This window comes from Mauremys mutica, chromosome 2 (assembly GCF_020497125.1).
Source record: "Mauremys mutica isolate MM-2020 ecotype Southern chromosome 2, ASM2049712v1, whole genome shotgun sequence".
NCBI classification, from domain to species: Eukaryota; Metazoa; Chordata; order Testudines; family Geoemydidae; genus Mauremys; species Mauremys mutica.
The window spans coordinates 4,080,771-4,102,920 of record NC_059073.1 but is presented as its reverse complement, the minus strand read 5'-3'; the positions used below and the strand labels follow the sequence as shown (position 1 = coordinate 4,102,920).

General features: G+C 54.6%; 1 protein-coding gene across 1 annotated transcript in view; it reads right to left on the bottom strand.

The window, feature by feature from the left end:
* LOC123364833 (sphingomyelin phosphodiesterase 5-like) overlaps window positions 1-13,036 on the bottom strand; it is a 49,494-nt gene extending 36,458 nt beyond the window's left edge. Inside the window, exon 1 of the mRNA XM_045007281.1 lies at window positions 12,862-13,036. The gene's annotated coding sequence lies outside the window, so the exon portion shown is untranslated. The remainder of the gene's footprint in view (window positions 1-12,861) is intronic.
* Between the last annotated feature and the right edge of the window lie 9,114 nt (window positions 13,037-22,150).

Below are 22,150 nucleotides of genomic sequence, written 5' to 3'. Positions count from 1 at the left end.
TGGCTCACTCAGTCGATGTATTGTCTGCTGAGCCTTCCACGGTGCAGAACATTCACAATGGGAGAGGTTAGCTCAGGGGTAGGCAACCTATGGCAGGAGTGCCGAGGGCAGCACTCAAGCTGATTTTCAGTGGCACTCACACTGCCCGAGTCCTGGCCACCAGTCCGGGGGGCTCTGCTGATACCAGACACCTCTGTGTTCTTGGGGAACCAGGGTGCAGTATCCAGCCTGACTCATGAAAGACACCCCCCCCCCCGCCCCCCAGCCTCTGCTTAAACCAAAACCCATCAGAGGAAAAAACTTGCAGAGAGCAGTGAAGGGTGTTGGGAGACACACCTAGACCCCTCCTGACAAGGGTGACAAGATTAAGACATTTCCATTAGCATACAGAATGGAGAGCAGAGACGACTCCCCTAGCCTCATCTGCATGAAAGATGGGACAGGAAGCCATCTCAATTTACATACAGAATGGAGAACAGAGAACCACACTGAATTCTGGGACCAGAAAAGACAGGGAAGCACTGCATCATGGGAATCTCTGCTCCAGATGCTAATGAACCTATGTCTGCACACACCCAGCTCAGCAATTATCAGACCAATTCTAGTCATGAATCCTTAATTGATATCCAAATACTGAAGCCGCCTAGTTGCATTGTGAGCTCCCTGGAAGAAAACACCACCCATAGCCAAGAGTGATCAGCTCCTTTTGTCTAGTCTAAAGAAAACCCTTGAGTTATCAGCCTTACCTATAAACAAATTTAGTGTCTCCCTTGAACAATTGTATTTTCTCTACAAAAATCCCTACTCACCCTCCAGTCAGTGTTCTGATGCTTAGATCCAAACTAGGCATCAATTCCACTGGAACTCCATCTTCTCCTGGCTGATCATGCTGGGGGCTCTGCCTGTCTCCAGCCCTCAGGACCCTGAGCTACCAGCATCACCTGGGAACCCCGACCAGTTCAAGCCTCATGGAGTGGGTGAGACCCCCCCGCCTCTGTTTTCCTTTCTACCTTCGGTATTAACCTTTAATAATGTAGGTTAGGTTGGTTTAGGCTCCTTGTGTAGTTATCGCTGTTATTCAATAAATAACTTTTATGGTTAAGCTGGTTGCTTCTCTCTCTCTCTCTTGCTGGACTTTACTCTTTTGTGTTTTTAGCTTCCCCCATTCACTCTGCAGCAACGCTTCTTTTACCTAAGCTCAAGATCCCTGCAGCGCCCAGAATCCGGTGGGGTTTGCTCATCAAGTAGGTTCCTGCCAGTACAATTGTGTTGTGAAGGTGGGGATAGGGACGTGCTGAATCTGGGACACATAAGGGTGGCAGCTTGAAAGTGAAATATACAAAAACCTGTAGGAGAACACTTCAACCTCCCTGGCCACACAATAGCAGATCTTAAGGTGGCCATCCTGCAGCAAAAAAACTTCAGGACCAGACTTCAAAGAGAAACTGCTGAGCTCCAGTTCATCTGCAAATTTGACACCATCAGCTCAGGATTAAACAAAGACTGTGAATGGCTAGCCAACTACAGAACCAGTTTCTCCTCTCTTGGTTTTCACTCAACTGCTAGAACAGGGCCTCATCCTCCCTGATTGAACTAACCTCGTTATCTCTAGCTTGCTTCTTGCTTGCATATATACACCTGCCCCTGGAAATTTCCACTGCTTGCATCCGACGAAGTGGGTATTCACCCACGAAAGCTCATGCTGCAAAACGTCTGTTAGTCTATAAGGTGCCACAGGATTCTTTGCAGCTTGACAGTGCTGCTCATCCAGCCCAGTGAGTCCAGGGACATATACGGGGTCAGCTTGACAGTGCTGATTGACCCGGTCCGCTCAGACGTGCTCCGTTAATGTATGTGTGGGAGCTCATCCGGTTCTGGGGCTGGAGGAACCCAGCCCTGGGGAACCCAGGTCCTGCAGGATCGCTCCATTGGGAGGGCACTTGCAGCAGGGAGAAGCAGAGCTCCGTATGAGCACACACGTGACACAAGCAGCACATTGATAGAATTACAGAATCCCCTTCCCCAGAAAAGTGACCCGAATAAATGAGCATTCCCCAAAGTAATGGGCAAATCTGGTAACACTGCATTTTAATTTAATTTTAAATGAAGCTTCTTAAACATTTTAAAAACCTTATTTACTTTAAATACAGCAATAGTTTAGTTATATATTATAGACTTATAGAAAGAGACCTTCTACAAATGTTAAAATGTATGACTGGCACGCAAAACCTTAAATGAGGGCAAATAAATGAAGACTCGGCACAGCATTTCTGAAAGGTTGCCAACCCCGGGTTAGTTTGTCACTCTTTCTGCACCTGCCTGTTCATGCTAGTAACATCCATATCAGGCCCCATTTCCCAAACCTAAGGAGTATTAGGTGCAAAACTATTAGCAAAGAATGTCAGCAGAGATGGTATACAAACCTGAGACTGCCCAAGGACTTTCTGTCGACGTCCCAAAGGCACAATCCCCAGTGGCAAAAGGAAAAAAAAAAAAAGAAAGAAAGAAGCTGCTTTGCTTAAAAATCATTTGATTAAGAGAGACGTTAAAGCGGCAGTGAGAAAGGAAAAGAAAATAATGATCTACCGGAGGGGAGGTAGATGGCAATGGAAGTTAAGCTCCAGCAATCGATACGAGAAGCTGAAGATAGCAATTTGAAATGTCTATGGTCAGTAGAGTTAAAGACAATGAGCAAGAAGGTGTTAAATATACCACAAATAAAACCCATGACTAGGTGGAGATGGAAAATTGTCAGTAATGATGCAGGAGAGCCAGAGGTATGGAAGAGTTCAGAGTCTGGAACCAAGCTGGAAGCCGTATTCATACCTTACAAGGAGGATGAAAGACTTTCTTGTCCAATAGGAACTAAGGCAGATGTCAAACAGCATCCGCTAAACGGGTAATCTGCATCCATAGGTTTGATTTAAGAGATGGCTGAAGAACTTTCCAGGTTACTCATGTGCACTTGTAGTAAGAGTGTAGGAAAGTAGGAAGGGTCCAGAGCAGGGGTAGGTAACCTATGGCCCGCATGCCGAAGGTGGCATGAGAGCTGGTTATCAGTGGCACTCACACTGACTGGGTCCTGGCCACCGGTCCGAGGGTCTGCATTTTAATTTAATTTTAAATGAAGCTTCTTAAACATTTTAAAAACCTTATTTACTTTACACGTCCGACGAAGTGGGTATTCACCCATGAAAGCTCATGCTCCAATACGTCTGTTAGTCTATAAGGTGCCACAGGACTCTTTGTTGCTTTTTACAGATCCAGACTAACACGGCTACCCCTCTGACACTTGACAACAATAGTTTAGTTATAGATTATAGACTTATAGAAAGAGACCTGCTAAAAACGTTAAAATGTGTGACTGGCACGCAAAACCTTAAATGAGAGTGAATAAATGAAGACTCGACACAGCACTTCTGAAAGGTTGCTGACCCCTGGTCCAGAGGATTGTGGAAAGCCAATGTCATGTCAAACAGGGCAAAGGAGATGGCCTGGGTAACTCTGGGCCAGTTACCTGACACTGATCCTGGGTAAAATAATGGAATGACGGACACAGGACTCTATCAGTAGAGAATGGAAGGATGGAAATATAATCCGTGCCGGTCAGGGAACACAGTCATTCCTTGGCAAGATTACAGGTCTGGCTGATGAAGGGAACTAGGCTTCCAGCTTGGTTCCAAACACTGAACTCTTCCACACTTCTGTCTCTTCTGAATCATTACTGACAATTTTCCATCTCCAGCTAGTATCCCGACATTTCGGCAAGGCGTTTGTCTTTGCGTCGCGGGACACTCGGATGCTGGAAAGAGCTGTCGGGTGGCAAATAACAAAGAGGAAGGTCACCGACAGAGTGATCTGGATCCCTCCCTAAGGGAGGCGGGATAATCGAACTACGTCAGTTCAACACAGCTGAATGCAAGGCCACACGCTGAGGAACAAAGACTGCAGATCACACTCGTTCCGGGGGCACTGTCTCCTGGAATGCAGAGACATGAAAAGGACTCAGTGTTATGGTAAGAGCCAACTGAACTTGAGCTCCCACTGCAGGGCAGTGTGACAAAAAGGGCTAATGTGATCCCTGGATGCACAAGCTGGGGGCTGTTGCGTAGGGATAGGAAGGGGATATGGTCTTTACATACAGCATCAGGGAGTCCGTAACTGAGCATGGTGCCCAGCTCTGGCGCCCACACTTCAAACAGGAGGTTGACCAATTGGGAAGGGTTCGGAAAAGAGCTCCACGGATGATTCAGGGGCTGGAAAAGCTGCCTTGTAGTGAGACAGTCAAGAGGAATCTAATCCATTATCTACTTAGAGGCTATAATCAACCTCCAGTCTCCGGCGTTTCCCACTCCCAACACAAACATGCTTTGGTCTCTTCCTATTGACAAATACCAACCCTTGAGCCACTTGCCAAGTGCCCTGTCTCCCTTCTGTCTTCAGTCTCATCAAACGCACTGTCTACAATCGCTGTCTGGAGCTCCTCTCTTCCAGGTCCAGCTGAGACGGTCTCCAACTCAGCTCCCATCTTGACATTCAACTGAAATCGTTCCTGTAAAGTCTCTAACAACCTCTTCCTATCACAGCTCAGAATCCGTTCTCCAGCCTCATCCTCTGTGACCTGTCAGGATAAAGCCGATCAGCGGCAGCTCAATCATGCCGCTTCATTCTTCGGAGGCAATTCGGCAGTGGGTCCTTCACTCCATTTCTTCCTCTTTGGCGGCACTTCGGCGGCAGCTCTAAGAGGAAGAGAGGGACTGAGGGACCCGCTGCCGAATTGCCACCAAAGACCCAGATGTGCTGCCCCTTTCCATTGGCTGCCCCAAGCACCTGCTTCCTGCGCTGGTGCCTGGAGCCGGCCCTGCCTTCAACATCATTAAATCCACTAGAGCAGAAGAGTGTGTCACGCATTGGATAGGAGCCAGCCAACGGTATGATACAGAAGCGACACAGGTTGGGCTGTATTAACAGGACCATCATGCATACGACATGGAAGATAATGGTTCTGCTCTACCCAGCACTGGGGAGGCCTCCACTGGAGGACTGTGTCCAGGGTTGGGTGCCGCACCTTAGGAAAGATGTGCACCAACTGGAGGGAATCCAGAGAGCAACACAAGCAATGAAAGGTTTGGAAAACCTGCCCTGCGAGGAAAGGTTAAAAACAACTGGGCATGTTTAGTCTTGAGTAAAGACTGAGGAGGGACCTTCAGATCTGTTCAGGGCTGTTATAAAAAGGATTTGATCAATTGTTCTCCATCTCCATGAAGGTAGGACAAGAAGTAATGGGCTTAACCTGCAGCCAGGGAGATGTAGGTCAGGTATTAGGAAAAACTTCTCAACTCTCTGGGTAGTTAAACTCTGGAACTGGCTTCCAAGGGAGGGTGTGGAACCCCCGTCCCTGGGGGGTTTGAAGAAGAGGCTGGACAAACCCGAGTGTTCCTTGGTGCTGCCTCAGCGCAGGGTGATAGACCAGGTGGTCTCAAGGTTCCTTCCAGCCCGACATTTCTAAGATTTTTACAAAATCTCGTCCTCGCCTGGACTCCGTCCTCTCCTGGTTCTCCTCCAACCTCTCCAATAGCTCCTTCAGCATGTTCTTTGGAGGGTACTCCTCAACCTCCCTCCAGCTTTGGGGGGGGGAGGGGAAAGGTTTCCAATGGACTCTGGCCTTGGTCCCCTTCTCATTTTGATTTGGAAATGCTGCCATGATGCCCCATGGGAATTGTAATGCAGTTTTCTCATGTCCCCATTTTCCTCTGTGGGTCCAACTCCAAGGGACACAGAGGCCCATTGGTGGATTGCAACTCTTTGTCAATAACTGTTGTCAAGCCTGACACATTCACTACACCTCACACATTTTTGTCATGATGTGGACCCAACAGGTGCCATGTGATATAGCACTGGAGAGCTGATAACACATTGGTCATTAATATTCTTGTGTGACATATGTACAGCGCGTGTCCAAAGAGTTAGGGACATGGGCTAGAATTCTAGTCTTAACGTGTTTGGTAGGCAATGCCTAACCCCTAGACAAGGGAATGTGTGAGTGTTGGTCTGTCCAGCCTGGCCGTCAGGCACAGTCAGTGAAACATCCAGTTACATAAAAGGTAAACGAAGCCATCGAGCTAACAAAGGGAGGAGGCAACATCTTAGCTATCCCAGTGGGGGAGGAACCAGCGTGAGGTCTTCACCAGAGAGCATGGCCGTCTCTTCCCAGCAGGAGAAAAGGAGCTTTATCTAAGAACACATTCCAAAGGTTTACTGGTCTATAAAAATGGACCCCAAAGAATAATCAGTTGAATCAGTGAGTGTATACAATAAAGTGTTTTGAGTAACCTCTCTTACGAAAGCCTGTGGCACCCCACTGATCCCTAGAGGAGAATGGGGACAGGAGAATATCAATACAGACATGTCACGGTGATATTAACACCATGTGAGGGATTATGGAGACTCACTAACATTAGACCAAACAAAGGGAGAAACAGGTTTTCCTCAGACACAAGCAGGAGGGCTGGAACAATTTGGATAGTGGAGGTGCTGAGAGGCATTGAACCAAACTGTAACCTCTGGATATAATGGAAACTGCTTCGGGCCCGGAGGAGCGGCAGCCCCCCAGCCCCCCTAGTTCCAGCATTTATGGACACGAGGGAAGGTAACATGGTAGAGTCAAAACAACGGAAGCCCCATTTACACAGAACTCAGCAGAGGGTGGGAAGTCCGCAAGATGGGAAGGACAGCGCGAGGTCATCGTGCCTCTTAAAACAGGGTCAGTGAACCCTGAGAGATACAAGGGGAGACGGAGAAGCAGCCGGAGACCAAGGGAAAGCAGCACTTTGTGTGTCTGTGGAAGTTCCTGACAGAGAGAGCCAGCCACGGCTGAAAGGATTGGGACAAATGTGCCGTGACCCAAGGCAGTAGCTTGGGAAGTTAGGCTTTGTAATGGTGTCACGGAGTCCCTGGGCGCTGCTCTGGAACTGCTCCCCACAAAGCCAGGCAGGACTCTGGGAGCCTCCTCTCCCTTGGAGCAGCCTGTCTGCAGGGCAAGAAGCTCCCACGGCTTCACCTCCTGGGTCTCTCCTTGGAGCATTCAGCATCCTCTGCCCCTCCGTGCGCTTCCCCCAGCGAGTCCGCCCTGGCGGGGTCCTGGGGAAGCCACAGGGTCCTGCCCCCCCACTTCGCAGTCAGACGTGACTCTCAGCCAGCCAGTAACACAGAGGTTTATTCAATGACAGGAACAGGGTCTAAAACAGAGCTTTACAGAGAACGGGACCCCTCGGCCGGGTCCATTCTGGGGGTCAGTGAGCCAGACCCCACGTCTGCCCTCACTCCTCGTCCCCAGCCAGCTCCAGACTGAAACCCCCTCCAGCCCCTCCTCTCTGGCCTTTGTCTCTTTCCCGGGCCAGGAGGTCACCTGACCTCTTTGTTCTCCCACACCTTTAGCATCCCCTTGCAGGGGGGAAGGGCCCGGCCATTAGTTGCCAGGCAACAGAGGGTTGGCCAGGAACTGAGGCCCCCCCCCCCACAGTATTCAGAGGGAACATTAAGAACAGCCCCACTTCGTCACAAATGGCTGAGCCCTATTTTTACTGTCATCATCGGTTTCAGTGAGTTCAAAGACAAGGGGAAAAGACCATTCTTGTTTTGATTCGCTTTTTTGATGAAATAAACTTGTTTCACTTTAAATCTCCCCCCACCACAGTGTGGCGCTGTAGAGGGGCGGACTCACCCCTGCGGCGCCTCCTGCTGGTGACTCCTGGGAATTAGCTCAATTCAGCTCCGGAGCGCTCTCTGCAGGCCGGTGATCCACCTGTCCTCTGGCCCCCGTGTCCCTTTAACTGGGGTGCTGCCCCCTGGCAGTACCCCACTGATCTGGGTCTCCCTCTCTGGGGAACCCCCAACCCACTATCCCCACCTCGCCTCAGTTTTGGCTACTGCCCAGTCTCCATCTATCCCCCGCTCACAGGGGCAGACTGCAGTGTCTCAGCCATTCATCATAGGCCAAGGGGTCTGGACTGGCTGCCTTTACCCACCCTCAGGCTGTCCCGCTGCAAGCCCAATACCTCAGTGGGCCTAGAACTAGGCTCTGCAGCCTGGGGAGCTGCTGGCCTAGGGCTTCCCAGCTCCTAAGGCCTGGCCTGGCCTGGCCTGGCCTGGCCTTTTCCCTGCCCTGCCCTGCCCTGCCTTGCCTCCCTCTAGGTCCCCTGCATGCATTCCCCAGCAGCCAGGCCTGTCTCCCTCTCTAGTCAGAGAGAGACTCCTTCCCTCTGGCTGCCCAGGCCTCCTTATAAGGCCCAGTTACTTAGTTTGGGGCGTGGCCCCAGCTGCAGCCACTTCCCCCAATCGGCCGGGGTTTAGCCTTGCCCAGCCCCAGCCCGCTGTGGGGCTTTTCCAACCCCTCCAGGGCCGGAGCGGGTGCTCACCCCACTACAGGCGCACTGAGAATCGAAGCGATTGGTGGCTCCAGTTAAAGTAACAAGCTGGGCTGGGTTTTTGTGTCTGTAAAGGAGCAACGCACCTGCTTATTTCTCTGAGCTGTCCGGGGCGGCAGGACACCTCAGGGCAGATGGGTTTGGGGAGATTTGGGAGGGGGATGTTGGGGTCACCCTGCGAGTAGCCCCCCAGGGTGGTGGAGACCAGGGTGGGGCTGTTGTGTTGTAGGCAGGCTGCTGACTGGGGGCTGCACACCACGGACTCTCAGGGTACTGCCCGCTTGGTTGCTAGGATCTGGGCTGTGAGCTGCAGCCGCAGAGCATGAAGAGACTCAGCATTACAGAGCAGGCGGTGACACGACCCCTCACTGGTCTGCTTGAACCCCAGATCATCACAGCTACATCTCCCAGAATGCACCATGCTCAGGCACTCCCACGACATACTGCTGTCACAATTCCACAGGCTCGGTGCTCTCCCTCGCACGGCTCTGGCACAGCCCATGGGAGGACCCCTTCAGTCTGTCAGCCCCCCTCGGGTCACACTCTGTCCCTGGGGTCAGCCCCTCGGCTTCACTGACCCTTGGAGCCTTCAGCCCCCCGGGTCATGGTTTAGACCCCATTGGGAGTTGGGCATCTGGGTGCTAAAGACAAGCACACGTCTGTGAGCTGTTTTCAGGTAAACTGGCAGCTTTGGGGCAGGTAATTCAGACTCTGGGTCTGTGTTGGAGCAGACGGGAGTGTCTGGCTCACAAGACAGGGCGCTGAAGTCCCGAGCTGGCAGGGAGAGTGGGGCAGAAGTAGTCTTGGCACATCAGGTGGCAGCTCCCAGGGGGTTTCTGTGAGCCAACCCGTCACAGTGGCGTAGTCGAGCAGGGTCTGTGCACAGCTGATTGCTTTGAGGTACTGGTAGTGATTTTAAGTGAGTTTTAGGTGTGGTGGCTGGAGAACAGACAAAGTGGTTACTGGTTTGTTATTTTCTGTTTGCTTATTTCGGGAAAGGGAAGTAGAGACAGAAAAGGAAGCAAAATAAATAAGATTGAAGGTCAGAAGAAGCGAAAACTGCACTGGTTGCAAATTATCCAGAAAGGCTGAACACTGGGCACTGTGAAAGTCTCTGTTAACTGAGCATCCCCTGAGCTGAGTGCATCTCAGTTCCAGTGAACTGCAGAGGGGTTGTGACCCAGCACAAGAAAGCAGGAAAATGAATACTAGTGACGGCGCTAATAAACTAAAGCTAGCCAAACCATGAGGAATTACTGGTTAAATTGGAAAAGATGGGGATCGAAATGAAAATCCAGAGGTGGATAAGGAGCTGGTTAAAGGGGAGACTGCAGAGGGTCGTATTGAAGGGTGATCTGTCGGGTTGGAGGGGGGTTACCAGTGGAGTTCCTCAAGGTTCGGTTTTGGGTCCGATTTTATTCAATCTATTTATCGCTGACCTTGGAACCAAAAGTAGGAGTGGGCTGATAGAGTTTGCGGATGACACAAAGTTGGGAGGTATTGCCAATTCGGAAAAGGATCGGGATATCCTCCAGGGAGATTTGGATGACCTTGTAAACTGGAGTATTAGTAACAGGATGAAATACAATAGTGAGAAGTGTAAGGTTATGCATTTAGGGATGACTAACAAGAATTTTAGTTATAAGCTGGGGACGCACCAGTTGGAAGTAACGGAGGAGGAGAAGGACCTAGGAGTCCTGGTTGATCGTAGGATGATTATGAGTAGGCAATGTGATGTGGCCGCTAAAAAAGCTAATGCGGTCTTGGGATGCATTAGGCGAGGTATTTCTAGTAGAGATAAGGAGGTGCTAGTCCCGTTATATAAGGCGTTGGTGAGACCTCATTTGGAGTATTGTGTGCAGTTTTGGTCTCCCATGTTTAAGAAGGATGAATTCAAACTGGAACGGGTACAAAGAAGGGCCACTAGAATGATCCGAGGAATGGAAAGCCTGTCGTATGAAAGGAGACTTGAGGAGCTCGGTTTGTTTTCCTTAACCAAAAGAAGGATAAGAGGAGATATGATTGCTCTCTTTAAATATATCAGAGGGATAAATACCAGGGAAGGAGAGGAATTATTTCAGCTCAGTGCTAATGTGGACACGAGGACAAACGAATATAAATTGTCATTCAGGAAATTTAGGCTTGAAATTAGACGAAGGTTTCTAACCATCAGAGGAGTGCAATTCTGGAACAGCCTACCGAGGGAAACAGTGGGGGCGAAGGACCTCCATGACTTTAAGATTAAGCTAGATAAGTTTATGGAGGGGATGGTATGATAGGATAACGGGTTTAGTCAATAGGTCAATAACGTGCCACAATGGTAATTAGTACAAAGGGTCAATGATAGGATATTGTTAGCCTTTTTCCAGAGGGTCTGGCTGGAGAGTCTTGCCCGCATGCTTGGGGTTCAGCTGATCGCCATATTTGGGGTCAGGAAGGAATTTTCCTCCAGGGTAGATTGGCAGTGGCCCTGGAGGTTTTTCGCCTTCCTCCAAAGCATGGGGCAGGGGTCGCTTGCTGGTGGATTATCTGCTACTAGAAGTCTTTAAATCATGATTTGGAGCATTCAACAGCAGAGTCAAGGGAGAGAATTATTTCAGGAGTGGGTGGATCGGCTTATGTGGCCTGCATCTTGCAGGAGGTCAGACTAGATGATCATAATGGTCCCTTCTGATCTTGAATTCTATGATTCTATGATTCTATGAAACCGGAAGCAAAAGAGAAAGAAAATGAACATAAGAGACGGCTAGAACTAAGACAATTAGAAATTAGTGTTTTGGAGGCAGAAAATGTGAGGGAAGAAGCTGCCCACAAGAGGGCTATGGCGGCCCAGAGGGAGGCCCAGAAACATAAACTGGCTGTTATGGAGCTGAGGAGGCAAAACCTTCCACCCGCTGGCTCCACTTCCCCAAAAATCCCACTACTGCCACCATGTCAAGGTCCCTACATCTGTACCCGAAAGTTCAGAGTGGGGAAGGAACCTTAACATGAGCTCCCTGCAGTGAGTCCACCTGGACTGGACCCTGGAGGGAGTCCTACACCCCCAAAAGGAGCAATGCACAATGTAGTGAGTGCAGGCCCTGATAAAGGCCTAGTATAAGGCCTAAGGCCTGAACTGGAGTAATGAACAAGACTTTGCTAACAAAAGCAAAGTTAAGCTGTGAGCCAGAGGCCGGCTTGGTTCACAGAAGCTGGCACGAAAAGGGCTGATATTGCAGAAATACATATTCACCTAGCATACCAAAAAATAAACACAGTACTAGAACATATTATACTGAAACATTCCATAGATAACAGGAGGACAGGCCGACCCATCCCAATGACAGGGGCAAAAGGGTAAAATGATGGATAGAGTTGTTGTGTTCGAACTAACATGTACAAGGTAGAAGGCGGTGCCTTAATACGTAGAAGGGTTGTAACTTGCTACGTAGAGAGGTTGTACCTCAATACGTCAGGTGTGATGTGTAACTTGTTTGTATCTGTGTATAAGAATGCATCCCTGGGGCGGTGTCTTTGTCCGGCCGTAGGGGGAGTGGAAAGTCCCGCCACTAAGCCGGGTCCTTGCCAAGAGGCACTTTCTCGTAGTATGCCCTGAGTTAGGCTAAGAAACCTACAGGGAACTGCAATTGTGTCCGAGGTCGCAATAAACCTAGCCGACGTGGTTTGCATCTTACTGGACTCTGTGGTCATTGGGGATTCTCGTCGGGTCTGCTGTGTCAGCTATCTGCAGAGCTGGGGCAGCACACAGAGGGAACTCACACACGCAGCCGAGTGATATCAACAAGGAGACAGCAGAGCACCACACCGGTACCGCTCTGACAACACACTCCAACTTGTTTAAAGTGGAGTGACTGTCATCGCACGGGGTAATGCAGGGGGGTCATTAGGTGTCTGGAACTCAGCGTAGAGAGTCCTTCGCTAACACAGAGATGGGAAAGTTACAGCAAAGTCCAGCTGGGTCGGTCCAGAGCCCAGAAGAATGAGGGGGGATTTGATAGCTGCTTTCAACTACCTGAAAGGGGGTTCCAAAGAGAATGGAGCTCAGCTGGTCTCAGTGGTGGCAGATGACAGAACAAGGAGTAATAGTCTCAAGTTGCAGTGGGGGAGGTCTAGGTTGGATAGTAGGAAACACTATTTCACTAGGAGGGTGGTGAAGCACTGGAATGGGTTACCTAGGGAGGTGGTGGAATCTCCTTCCTTAGAGGTTTTGAAGGTCAGGCTTGACAAAGCCCTGGCTGGGATGATTTAGTTGGGGTTGGTCCTGCTTTGAGCAGGGGTTGGACTAGAACCTCCTGAGGTCCCTTCCAACCCTGATATTCTGTGATTCTATGCCCCCTCTCTAGTCCCAGTCCAGAAGCTTCTCTCCACCCACATTTAACAAGCCCAAGGGGCCCCTCCTTAGTTCTTTGTTCTTATTCCTAGGAAACCTGGTCACCTGGCCTCCTCCTCAGCCCTTTGTTCTCCAGCTCGTCACACCTGGCTGGCTTCCTGCGGAGAGTCAGTTAGTTACTAGGTACCAAATGTCTGGGTAACTGGCGTGGCCGTTCTCTCTGCTGGGCTCTCCGTGGGTCCTGGCCCCAGACAGCCCGGCGTCAGTCACACCTGGCTCTCTGCAGAGTAAACAACCTCCCCCCTCCCAGTTAACCCTGCCCTCATAGGGGAAAGTGAGGCACACACAGTGCTCATCTAGAATACTGTGAACCCCCTCCCCCACAACTGCCTCTGCTCTCCAAGGGGGGAACCGCAGTGCTTCATGGGAAATGTAGTTGGCCCAAGGAGCCTGCTCTATAGAGGAGAACTGAAGCTAGAAGCACCTGAACTACAGCTCCCATGAGGCTATGTGGCTGCATTTCCAAATCAAAATATTTTGGTTTGTGGTGAAGTATTTTGGTGTTTGAATGTCTGTGGAAGTGAAAAGGTCCATGGTCCCCCTCTCGGCTCCCCCTCCATTTATCAACCAGCTCTAATGTCGCCCCCTTTTGCATCCCTGCACTGGCTCCCCTTTCTCCAGCCCATCAAACACACACACTACTTGTATTCACTCTCATGGCCCGACCCTCGCTCCCTATTGCCTCATACGCTGTCGTGATGTCAGCTCCCACCTTCACTGCCCAGGGCCACCAGCCTCCATCGCCCACTTGTTATGTTCCAACAAGCCCTGTCATGCTGTCTCCCCTGCCGCCCCCGTGCTCAGGCGGAGCGCCCTGTATCATCTGCAGAACAGCCCCGTCCGCCTTCAAATCCTCCTTAAGCCTCTCCTTCGCCAGGAGGCTTCACAATCTAGACCCCGCTCAGGCTGCTGGTGTGCCAATATCACTGCCTGGCACAGCACTGCCACCCTCCCGAGATCAAACATCACAAGCGGGACCCCTTCAGAGATTAAAAATCACGAGACAGACTCCCAAAATCCTGAGATCCATAAACCCTCCCGGCCTGTCTTTTCATCTGGCTTTTGCCTTTTCCACTCCTCTGCCAGCTGGGGGGAGACGTTCAGGCTGAAATGCCAACAGCTAATGCCCACAGCCATGCCCGTCTCTCCCCCAGGCCAGCTGGCACCTCCGCTTACCCTCTCCCAGGCCGGAGCCAAGGGAGCTGCCAGCCGTCTCCCAGCACTGGCCGACCTTCCCCTCCCGCTTAGTCCTGCGATAAGAGCCGGGCTGGACGGTAACTAGCTGGGAACCGTCGACCTCCCGCTGCAGCACCACGGCCCTCAGGGCACCGGGCGGGCGAGTCACACACATGGCACAGGACGGTAACGTGCCCCGACGGCGCCCCTCAGCGCCAGCGCCACAGAACAGCTGCCGTGGGGCTGGGCTGGCCTTTGGCAAGAAGCAACGTTCCCTGACACCCGCTGCCACCGGCCTGGGCCTGAGCCTGGTCAGCACCTCCCCCTTTCTGCCCAGCCCCACTGCCCTGGGCCCCCCGCCCCTTCCCTCTGTCCTACCCTCACTGCTCTGGGCCTCCTGCCCCTCCCCGTCCCTGCACTTCCCCCACTGCTTCAGGCCTCCTGCCCCTTCCCTCTGTCCTACCCTCACTGCTCTGGGCCTCCTGCCCCTCCCCTCCATCCTGCCCCCACTGCTCTGGGCCTCCTGCCCCTCCCCTCCATCCTGCCCCCACTGCTCTGGGCCCCGTCCTGCCCCCACTGCTCTGGGCCTCCTGCCCCTCCCCTCCTCTCCCCAACCCCTGTGCTGCCCCAGTCCTGGATCCCCCCTCCCCACCCTACCCTTGCTCCAGAACCCCCTTCCCCTCCATCTTGCCCCCACTGCACCAGACCCTCCTGCTCCACACACCCCTCTACTCCTCTCCTTTCCCTGCCCCAGCCTGTCCCCCTTTCTCCAGACCCCCTGGTAGTGCCGAGAAAGCCTGGAGCACTGGGCCTGGTGCAAGGCCTGAGGCCTGAACCAAAGTCAGCAAAAGCCAGGCCCTGCCATAAAGCAAACGCCTGCTCACAAGGTTACTGTCCGGCACATGAACTTGGCAAAGGCTTGGCGAGCGTGGCTAAAACACAGGCACTCCCGGGATAGTAGGATTTTATGTTAGGATAAAGGATAATAATGTAATATGTATTAAATGTGTTGATGTGTGATATGATTTGATTGCATTCTGCTGGCTTCCGTGACTGGATAGCAGGAAGGAACGACCCTTGGTCGTTGGAAAAAACGCACCAGCCAGGCTGCCTGTGACTGAACTGATGTTAAGGCAGGAACAGACAAGAACAGTCCTTATGGCTGATTATGGTCACCTTTTCTTTTAGGATAAGTTTTCAGTACAGTGGACCATATGAACTGGAACCATAAACTCACTGAATGTTAAACCTCACCAAATGCGGGTCAGTCCAGCCTCATCATCGTATCCATTCATTATACTCCACACCCGAACATAGCCACTATATGAACTGCATACCCTCTTATCTCAATGTCTGCACTTTGACCCGTTAACCTTTTACCCCCAGTCGGGGATATTGCAGATCATGTATTCCTTATGCCACCCGATCTTAAACCGAATTTCACACCCCTAGATAATCTGGACGTTATTACTTGATGTGACGAAGTGGGAGATTTTCTTGGTTTTTCCGTGTTTCCCAGTGGGTTGCATGCGGAGGGGGTGGGACTCAGTGTCCCCGGGTGTTACTGGTTTAACGAGGTGAGGGGAGAGGGAGTTTGTTGTTACAGAGGACTGGAGAGGGAACTTGGGACCCCAGCCGATGGCCTGGAGGATGGAGACCCCAGCGACTGGTGACCTGGTGACCCGGAGACACAGCTCAGGAGACACAGCCGGTTCTGGCCAGTGGGAGGACAATGGGCTGCGGAGAGAGGACCCCGGTGACCTGACCAGCCGGATCCAGCCAGAGGGGCCAGAGAGGGGCTGAGAGGAGAGGAGACCCAGGCCATCCTGTTTACGACCCTGTTTATCTGGAGAGAAGACAATGGACAGAGGGGGCTTGGGGCCGGGGATATCGGAGGCCCAGCTGGGAGCAGGGGGGCTCGGAGCTGGAGGGGGCTTGGGGCCGGGGATATCGGAGGCCCAGCTGGGAGCAGGGGGGCTCGGAGCTGGAGGGGGAGCAGGCAGAGCCCCCCTGGCTGCAGGGAGACTGGGACGTGCTGGGCTGAGGGAGGCCAGGCCTGAGGCCCTGAGAGTTTCCTGTGCTGGGTTCAACTCTCAATAACCCCTCCTGTGTTACGCTGGCTGAGAGTCGCTCCGGGCTAGAGAACAAGGGGCGTCGTCCCCTTCGGGGGTGAGGAGGCCCAGGGGGGTCCAGAGCACGTGGACTCCCTGAGGGGGCCCACGGCAGAGTCAGACCTGCTGAGGCTCAGAGAGGTGCGTCTCCAGGAGGTGGAGGGGCCTGACCCCAAGAGAGAGTGGACCCCCAAGAAGAGCTGTTGCACTGGAAGGGGCACCCCTCCCCACAGACCTCATGGGGCCACGAGTGGGCACGATCTGTGAGTCCGTGACACCCGATAACCAGAAACTCCTATGCTTAAACTCTGCACCGTTCACTTTTTTTAAACATCATCTTAATAACATTTTGGTACAAGGTCTTGTTTCTTATCTGCATTGCAAAGTTGTGTAAGGTTCTTTTGTAATCCCTTTAGTAACCACAGAACCCTTTCTAAAATGTAATCCTGTCTGGCATTCTCTGTACAGTTGTTTGGGGTGAGTAAAGGATGTGTGCAAGGCTAAGGAGGAGTGTGAAAGCCATCCCAAGTGTCCAGCTGGTCAAGAAGAAGTGAGAGACTTGGAGAGACAGCAGGAAACAATCGGAAAACATCCATTGTCTCTGATGCTAAACGAGTTAGCAGCATCCACAACCTCAGAGGTGAGGCAAACACCCCCAAGGCGAGACAACAAAGAAGAGATAACAGCGGAAAACCCCGAGATTAACCATGTAAGGACCAACGATCACAGAATGACATTGCAAAATCCATAGACGAAGGTGGGAATTGACAAGTATAAAGCTGGGGTGTTTTGCCACAGAACTCTGGGTTCAGTCCTGCAAAGCCTCGGAGCATCGGATCGTGACCCACAGAGCCCAGCTCCTCCCTCGTGCTCAGTCTAACTGGCCATTAGATTGACTCGAGCTACGATCTGTTGTGCGTGTGTGATTGAATGCATGTGCTAACTGCTGTATTTTCAATAAACGCAGGGTGTTGCCTTTTCCCCTGAAAAAGATCCCCTGCGCTTCTTATAAGCATAAGGCCGGGAAGTCCCTAGGCACTGGGCAGTCCCGTAACCCCATTCCAGGGAGCTGGCCTAGGGCCACCCAGCACAGCGGTAGGGCTTAGAGCCAGTCCGGGGAGCTGGCCCAGGAACACACTGACCCCAAGTAAGACAAGGACGGGAGGACGGGAGGACGGATGGGGATGTTTCGTTCGAACCAGCAGGTGCAGGGTCGGTAACTAACCATGGCAGGAGCAGGACACGTAACTAGAAGGAGAAGTCACTGGAGGGGCCCCTGTGTCCAGCCGAGGGGGCAGCAGAAAGTCCCGCTGCTGGCTGAGCTGGGCCTTTGTGACAGGCACACGTGTGTTGTGTACCTGTAACCATGGAGCCAGGGGGCTAGGACTGAGCGTCATTGCAATAGGCCTGTCCGAGCGCCTTCGCCACTGACCCAAGTCTGGTCTGTCTGGGCAGTGCTAGCGGGGGTCTGCTGAGCCAGCTACCTGCGCAGGGCTGGGCCAGTGCGCGGGGAGAACACGCCAACGGGCCGCACGCCCTCCGCTCCCCGTCCGCTGCGCTGCCCCCACTGCTCCAGACCCCCTCTGCTCCCCGACCTCTGCGCTGCCCCCACTGCTCCAGACCCCCTCTGCTCCCCAACCTCTGCACTTCCCCACTGCTCCAGACCCCCTCCCCTCATTACCCCCTGCACTGCCCCCACTGCTCCAGACCCCCTCCGCTCCCCATTCCCTGCACTGCCCCCACTGCTCCAGACCCCCTCCGCTCCCCATTCCCTGCACTGCCCCCATTGCTCCAGACCCCCTCCGCTCCCCATTCCCTGCACTGCCCCCACTGCTCCAGACCCCCTCCCCTCCCCATTCCCTGCACTGCCCCCATTGCTCCAGACCCCCTCCCCTCCCCATTCCCTGCACTGCCCCCATTGCTCCAGACCCCCTCCGCTCCCCGACCTCTGCGCTGCCCCCATTGCTCCAGATCCCCTCCACTCCCCGTCCGCTGCGCTGCCCCCACTGCTCCAGACCCCCTCCGCTCCCCGTCCGCTGCGCTGCCCCCACTGCTCCAGACCCCCTCCGCTCCCCGTCCCCTGCGCTGCCCCCACTGCTCCAGACCCCCTCCCCTCCCCATTCCCTGCGCTGCCCCCATTGCTCCAGACCCCCTCCGCTCCCCGTCTGCTGTGCTGCCCCCACTGCTCCAGACCCCCTCCGCTCCCCGTCCCCTGCGCTGCCCCCACTGCTCCAGACCCCCTCCCCTCCCCATTCCCTGCGCTGCCCCCACTGCTCCAGACCCCCTCCGCTCCCCGTCCCCTGTGCTGCCCCCACTGCTCCAGACCCCCTCCGCTCCCCGTCCCCTGCGCTGCCCCCACTGCTCCAGACCCCCTCCCCTCCCCGTCCTCTGCACTGCCCCACTGCTCCAGACCCCCTCCGCTCCCCGTCCGCTGCGCTGTCCCCACTGCTCCAGACCCCCTCCGCTCCCCGTCCTCTGCGCTGCCCCCACTGCTCCAGACCCCCTCCGCTCCCCGTCCGCTGCGCTGCTCCCAGTGCTCCAGACCCCCTCCGCTCCCCGTCCACTGCGCTGCCCCCACTGCTCCAGACCCCCTCCCCTCGATACCCCCTGCGCTGCCCCCACTGCTTCAGACCCCCTCCCCTCGGTACCCCCTGCGCTGCCCCCACTGCTCCAGACCCCCTCCCCTCGGTACCCCCTGCGCTGCCCCCACTGCTCCAGACCCCCTCCCCTCGGTACCCCCTGCGCTGCCCCCACTGCTTCAGACCCCCTCCCCTCATTACCCCCTGCACTGCCCCCACTGCTCCAGACCCCCTCCCCTCGGTACCCCCTCCGCTGCCCCCACCGCTCCAGACCCCCTCCCCTCTCCATCCTCTGCACTTCCCCACTGCTCCAGACCCCCTCCCCTCATTACCCCCTGCGCTGCCCCCACTGCTCCAGACCCCCTCCGCTCCCCGTCCGCTGCGCTGCCCCCACTGCTCCAGACCCCCTCCGCTCCCCGTCTGCTGCGCTGCCCCCACTGCTCCAGACCCCCTCCGCTCCCCGTCCTCTGCACTGCCCCACTGCTCCAGACCCCCTCCGCTCCCCGTCCGCTGCGCTGCCCCCACTGCTCCAGACCCCCTCCGCTCCCCATCCTCTGAACTGCCCCCACTGCTCCAGACCCCCTCCGCTCCCCGTCCGCTGCGCTGCCCCCACTGCTCCAGACCCCCTCCGCTCCCCATCCTCTGAACTGCCCCCACTGCTCCAGACCCCCTCCGCTCCCCGTCCGCTGCGCTGCCCCCACTGCTCCAGACCCCCTCCGCTCCCTGTCCTCTGCGCTGCCCCCACTGCTCCAGACCCCCTCCGCTCCCCGACCTCTGCGCTGCCCCCACTGCTCCAGACCCCCTCCCCTCGGTACCCCCTGCACTGCCCCCACTGCTCCAGACCCCCTGCCCTCGGTACCCCCTGCGCAGCCCCCACTGCTCCAGACCCCCTCTGCTCCCCGTCCACTGCACTGCCCCCACTGCTCCAGACCCCCTGCCCTCGGTACCCCCTGCGCTGCCCCCACTGCTCCAGACCCCCTCCGCTCCCCATCCCCTGCGCTGCCCCCACTGCTCCAGACCCCCTCCCCTCAGTCCCCCCTGCACTGGCCCACTGCTCCAGACCCCCTTCCCTCCCCATTCCCTGCACTGCCTCCACTGCTCCAGACTCCCTCCCCAGGCCTGGGGTCGCTGGCTGAGGGTCTCTGGGCTGCGTGGTGCAGGGGGCAGGCTGGGTTACCGGAATGGTCGCTTCTGGGCTTCATCTATGGCATCTTTTTCCCGACCACAGTTCCCGAGAGCCAGCTCCTCAGGCCCAGCTGCAGCAGGTGCACTCAGAGCCACGGCCCTGTGCTGCCTGCACGAGCTCTTGGCAGAGCCCCAGTACCTGGGATTTTAGGTTGCCACATTTAATATGCGAGTGGGAACAGAGGCGCCCCGGGGAATGCTGTCAGCTCTTTGATGTGTGCCACGCCCATAGGGGAAGGTGAAAATCCCTTGGACACGGTACAAGGTCTCTGGCCCGACTGCATGCTGCTCCCAGATGCAATGTTGCAACCCACCAGGTGTCTACATGGAAAGACAGGTCTGGGTGGGTTTGGGAGCTTTCCTGCTTCCTCGCTTCCAAACCCCTCCCCTCTTGCCTAGCCCAGTTACTCAAATGCACACCCTTGCTCTGGAGAGTAAACCCCAAATTATACCATCTTGTGCTGCACAGAGAACTGTACAGCGTAAGCTCATGAAATCCGCCCCCTCCCTCAGGTGGAGAGAGATGTACCAGCGTGCTGCCCCAGGCATGATTTCCACACTGGTTTGAGACAAAACAAAATCAAGCTTATTAAGTGATTATAAGTGATAGGAAACAGATCAAAGCAAATTACCGTAGTGAATAAACAAAACTGCAAACTGAAATTACCACACTAGATAGGTAGCATATGAATTAGCACATTCTCACCTCCCCCATCCCCATATGGTCCTGCACGGCCCCTCAGCCATCCCCCTCCCCTGTGCCCATGTGTCCCTGCCCCCTCCCCATGTGTCCCAGCACCCCCACTCCCATTCATCCCCTGCCCCAGTCTGTCCCCCCACTAGCCCATCTGAACCTCAGTCTGTGACCCCCAGGCAGCCCCATGTGTCCCCAGATCCCATGCCACCAGACCTGGCCCCACGGGCTGCATAGTGAGAGGAAGGCAGCCTCCTTCTATTCCATCTCCCCAGCTGAGGCTGCTCTAGTCTGGTGGCCCCAGTGGGCAAAAGGCAAAACTGCAGCACTTTTCTGGTGTATTTTCTGGAGAAAAAATATCCTGCACGGCACAGGAATTCTGCATGTACGCACTGGAGCAGAATTCCCTCAGGGGTCGAATAAGACATGTAAGCAGGGTCTGGATGAGCTTGCTTCTGCTACCTAGTGATGAGATGGAGGAAAGACTTCAGGAGCAGACCATGTTTTCAGAGACATGCCTACTCTGCCTAGGTGCACAGCAGGTGGTGCTGCTTTGCCAGACTGATCCGTTTGGGTTGGTTTTGTGTGCAAATCATTCTGATATTGTGTGCAGGGGTAATGCAGTGTTGGGATCCTTACTGTACAGTGATGGGACTGGCTCTCCCTGGAGCCCTCACAGGCCAACCACTAGTGAATTATTTTGCATGCAACTGAGCCCAGGGATCTCTGTGGGACAAAGCGGGAATTTTCTGTAATATTTGATGATGCATGTGTGTGCCTCAGTTTCCGCTATATTTCACAGGTTACTCTGTGCGGAAGGGGGAAGGACTGTTTGCTCTCAGGGCAGGCTAAAGGACATGGCTATGAATGTCGCCTGGTTGTCTGAGCCGTGATGGGCCACCGGAAAGGACTGGCCCAGCTGACCCCATATCAATGGAGGACCAATCACCGGGACACTGACACCTGGCACCCAAGGCGGGAGGGGGCGGGGAGGGGTTTCCCCACCTCTGCAGGGAGGCTGAGCAAAGACCCCCCAGCTCGAGAACAAAGGACTGAGGGGTGAGGTGGGGGGTCGGTGCTGGCTGCTGGAAGGAGCCTGGCCTCTCACCTGGGAACTGCCCAAGGAGGTCGGACGGACAGACAGAGCTGGACCAATGGGGCTCTGGGCTGACCCCACCGGTCTGGGCTTTAACCCGCGTTCCCCTGGGCTAACCCGAGCACTTCCCGTGCCGGGAGCAGCTAGCTAACAACCCGGCTGTGCCAGCGCCGAGAGTGTCCCGGGGAACGCCGGGCGAGGGGCACCAGCCCCTGCTGCGTGGCCGGGTCTCCCCCGGGGTCTGGCTCAGCTGGACTCGCTGGGCAAAGCTGGGGGGGGGGGGGGGGGGTAGAAGGGCTGGAGCCCCCAGGGTTCAGGCTGAGGAGGGCGAGAGGCCCCCGGGGGTCTGGCCCACTGAAGGGCTCCTCCCAGACCACTCTCAAGCTGGAGCCTAGCATCGATCCTGTGGGTCTGTGACATCCTGTCAAACTCTCTGTACCCCTGTGCTCTCTGCCAGCTGGCACCAGCGTTTGCTGGGTCACACACCCCAGCA